The sequence below is a fragment of the Tachyglossus aculeatus genome, chromosome X1, assembly GCF_015852505.1.
Source record: "Tachyglossus aculeatus isolate mTacAcu1 chromosome X1, mTacAcu1.pri, whole genome shotgun sequence".
Lineage (NCBI taxonomy): Eukaryota > Metazoa > Chordata > Mammalia > Monotremata > Tachyglossidae > Tachyglossus > Tachyglossus aculeatus.
Window position 1 is genome coordinate 100,353,902 of NC_052101.1, and position 4,786 is coordinate 100,358,687.

Consider the following 4,786-nt stretch of genomic DNA (forward strand, 5'->3'; position numbering starts at 1 on the left):
CCCATCTCTTCCATTCCTCTAAGAGAAATAAAGTAATTATTTAATAATAATAATTATATTTGTTAAGCGCTATGTGCCAAACACTGCTCTAAGCTTTGAGGTAGATATAAGGGCATCAGGTTGTCCCACATGGGGGTCACAGTCTTAATCCCCATTTTACAGAGAGGTAACTGAAGCATAGAAAAGTTAAGTGACTTGCCCAAGGTTACACAGCAGACAAGTGGGGGAGCCAGGATTTGATGATCATTTTTAGTATTTGTATTTATTATTTCCCCTCTCAGGGTCACAACTGGAGAGTTTCCAGTACTCTACCAGTCTTGACTGTGGGAGGGAGAGTCAAGCGGTCGCATACCCATTCCATTCCTAGCTTGGGCAGTGGCTAGTGAGTGGAAGGCAATCTGCTACAAGTCAAAACTCACCTATGCTGGACAGCAGCAGCATGGGAGAGATTCAAGAGTGGAGACTCAAGTTTACTGTGTGGAAGGAGGTGATAGTAAATCACTTCCATATTTTTACCAAGAAAGCTCAGTGGATACACTACCAGAATGATTGCAGATGGGGATAGGGGCATTCTGGAAGAGATGTTTCCATGGTGTCACTGTGGGTCAAGACAACTCGAAAGCATAAGACAGGATTTATCATTTATTATTTATATATATCATTATTTCATTATTTGATTATTATATTAAATAATTTGTTTTCCCCCCTCTATAGGTGATCTTTATACTTGGGCCAGAAAGTCCCAGATTTTTGAAAGTTGATCTGCACTATTTTGGAAAGCAACTTAGATGCCTTTGGATCAATGGCTCCGTGTATCTTGCATCAGTCCCCAGTAACTCTTGTTCATATCATGCTTGGACTTCTGCATGTGGGCTGAGATAAGGTTTAAATCACACACTTCCCCTTCCTCACCCCAATCTCTGCATTTAGAAGGAAGGGGAGGGACCAGAAGTTTGGGATGATGTCCTAAAATACCTTTATTCAACACAAGTGATATCGTCAGCCTACGGATATAGTATAACATTCCTCTTTAGGAATTTCTAGTATTCCGCTTCACACTGAAACATTCATCTGTGATGAAAAATGCTCTCATCTGCTGAGATAGTAACTCAAATGCACATTTAAAACTACCAAATTGCCTGGTTACCTGAAAGTGATTTTTAAAACCTTCAGAGCAATTTTAAGCATAAGAAAATAAAGCAGTAGTCATTATGCCACTTAACTCTTCTGTAGCATCCTGAATAATTACTGTATTAGCAACACTGAAATCTGAAAAGGTTTCCTTCATTACTCCAAACCAGTGGTTCCAGCACCCCTACGCTAATGCAATCATTTCCATGACATCCCAACTTTACAAAGTTGTCTTCCTCACCAGTTCTTAGAACAGTGCTCAGCACTTGGAACAGTGCTTGGCACATAGTAAATGCTTAACAAATACCATAAAAAGGTAGTACATGAAAAACAGTGCAATACAAGAATCAATGATAGAGATGTGCTCTCTCAGTGTTTACTACCTAATGTATGCAACACAGGTTGGACACAGAAAATAAGTTTTATTTTTTCAAATGCAGTTAATTTAAAAGTTTAAAAACATTTTGCTATTTATACAATGTTTGATAAATACCAATTTCATGATCAATTAACTGTAAAACTGTAAAACTTGATGAGTTTGGTCTAGTTCTTAAGATATTGACATAAATGAATAACAATAATATAGTATTTAACAGTAATATAGTATTTAAGCACTTACTACGGTTCTAAGCACTGGGGTATACAGTGCTTGGCACATAGTAAGCACTTAAATACCGTGATTATTACTACAAGGTAATCAGGTCATCCCACGTGGGGCTCATAGTCTCAATCCCCATTTTACAGATGAGGTAACTGAGGCACCGAGAAGTTAAGTTACTTGCACACAGTCACAATGCAGACAAGTGGCGGAGTCGGGACTAGAACCCACGACCTCTGACTCCCAAGCCTGTGATCTTGCCACTAGGCCATTTCCAAACAGACTTCCTTATAGTACTTGAAATAAAAGGACAGTGAAATAAGAATCAATAATTTGTTAAAATAGTTTGTATTATTTGCTTCTTGAACAGATTGATGCATCAGTGATTGTGTGTGTGTATGTTTGTGTGTGTGTGAGAGAGAGAGAGAGAGAGAGAGAGAGAGAGAGAGATAGTATGTTTGTGTGTATGCACTCAGGCACAACAATCACCTCTGGAGATGTTACATATATTGAAACATGTTTTAATGACCTCAATTCTACCTCATATTTAGTTGTAGAAAAATCACATCAGGACTGCCAGGATAATCACACTTGTTTGAGTCTCCACGAATCATCCTACTTCATGAATAAGATGAATTGTAGCATGGCCTAGTGGAGAGAGCATGAACCTGGGAATCAGCAGGGCTTGTGTTCTTATCTAGTTCTGCCACTTGTCTGCTGTGTGATCTTGGACAAGTCAACTCATTTCTCTGTGCCTCAGTTTCCTCAACTGTAAAATGGGGATACCTGTTCTTTCTCCTACTTAAACTGTGAGCCCTGTTTGGGACAGGGACTTTTTCTGACCTAATGGACTTGCACCTACCCCAGTCATTAGAACAGTGTTTGACACAGAGTAAGCACTTAAATATCATTTAAAAAAAATCTACATTGAAGTGAGAATTCTCAGAGGTTTTGCATTTCTTAAAATTATGATGTTTGCTATCATTTCTATGTGAAATCACAGAATTCTATCATTTTCTAATGTGAAAAATAGCTTAATAAGTGACAAATCAGTAAGAAGGGATTATTTTTAAAGCACACTTACTGTCTGCATATTTAACTTACACAATCCATTGCTCATCGGTGATTATCCATATATTACCAGCTACCACAGAGAATTTTAAACGTGCAACTATAAATACTTGTTTATAATGAGAATTTAAGGATAAAAATGGAGGAATATTACATCATCAAAATTCAGCTACAAAGAGGAGAGTGCCTTTGACATGGTCAGAATCAGTATTCTTATAAGCACAAGGGGTTCTGTGCATATGTGCAGAGACTCAAGCTAAAAGGGTCCCTTTTCAAGTCCTTTAACTAAGCAATTGTGTTTTACTGTCTGAAAGTGATTTTATAAAATAATCTAGTGGCAGTGTGGAAAAACCAAGTGTACTATCTCAGCCCTCAGGAGGTAATTCAAGCCATTTAATGTTTAGCTCTCAGGATTTTTAAAGATTTTTTTTCTGTACACACTTGAGAGATAATGTCAATCCCTGTTACGTTTGTAAATTGTATGAATATTCAAAATAGAAAGCTTATATCACAGCTGATACACTCAATATCCTGGGGATCTACACTACAAAACCAGTCTTTTGACTATATACTCCAAAATTCCAAGCCTACCCATTTTGTATGTCCCACACCTTGCTCAGAATGAGCTGTACTTTGCATGCAATCTCCCATGATACTGTTATAGAGTGTCAGAAAGCTTTGATGTAGTGTAGGATTTAGTGTCATCGTGAAAGAGAAAAGATACTTCCCTAGGTGAATTTTTTTTGAAGGTTACTGAAGAATCTTTATTTAAGAGTATAAAGCATTGCTCTGGGAAGATAGGAGGACAGCCTTTCCACGAAGGTACTATCTATACACCAAGGATAGTGAAACAAAACTACTTGTCAAATTCTTTTAACACAAAACTCTTAAGGCAAGCTATTTTTCTAATTATTTTATTTACTTTATGAATTTCATCCTTAGCTAGCCTTTCCCCATCTCTGTGTGGGACAAAACTTGGCTTGCCTGTACCGGAGCACATCCATGATCTTCCTGAAATGCCTTGGATTGCCTTACCTCTTCAAAGTAGGCTTAGGAGAGAAACAATTGATCAGTGGTACTTATTGAGTGCTTACTGTGTGCAGAACATGGTGCTAAGTGCTTGGGAGAGTAAAATACAGCAGAGTTAGTAGACATGTTCCCTTTCCCACAATGAGCTTAGTCTATAAAAAAGGATGAAAGGAGTGATCCAGGGCTTATTAATCTCCTTTTTTTAAAAAAAAATGGTATTCATTAAGCACTTACTGTGTGCTAGGCAGTGTTCTAATTGCTGGAGTAGACACAAGGTAATCAGGTTGGACACCATCCACGCCCCACATTGGGCTCACAGTCTTAATCCCCATTTTACAGATGGAGTAACTGAGGCACAGAGAAGTAAAGTGACCTGATGAAGGTCCCACAGCAAACAAGTGGTTTCTTAAGTTTCAAGTCTCACTCCAGACACTGAGCTCTCAATTATGGGATGAAACATGTAAATATAAACCAGCCAATCAACAGTATTTCTCAAGTACCTATTGGGCAGAGCACTGTACTGAGCATCTTAGAGCAGACATCTTCATCAGTGGTATTTATTGAGCACTTACTGTGTACAGACTGCAATATTAAGTGCTTGAGAGAACACAATGCAGCAGATTTGGTGGGTATGTTTCCTGACCACAATGAGCTGACAGTCTAGAGGAGGATTGCTACTACTAATTGCTGGATTTATATTTACCCATCTCATCCCATATCTGAGAGTTCAACTCCAGCATAAAATTTGAAACCTAAAAAGAATTAGTAAACTCTATTTCACTTCCCTCATCATCTCTTATAGACTGCAAACCCGTTGTGGGCAGGGGATGTGTGACTACCATCTCTGTTCAAACTGTACTCTCTCAAGCACTTAGTCTAGTGCTTTGCACAAAGTGCTCAATAAATATGATTGATTCTCTAGTTTATAGTCTAGAAGCAGACACTAAAATCCAGACA

General features: G+C 38.2%; 1 non-coding gene across 1 annotated transcript; it reads left to right on the plus strand.

Moving 5' to 3' along the window:
- Positions 1–271: 271 nt before the first annotated feature.
- On the plus strand, positions 272–409 carry LOC119920278. Its single transcript, XR_005448034.1, has one exon. It is a non-coding gene; the product is annotated as a small nucleolar RNA SNORA7 (small nucleolar RNA).
- The last annotated feature ends 4,377 nt before the right edge of the window (positions 410–4,786 follow it).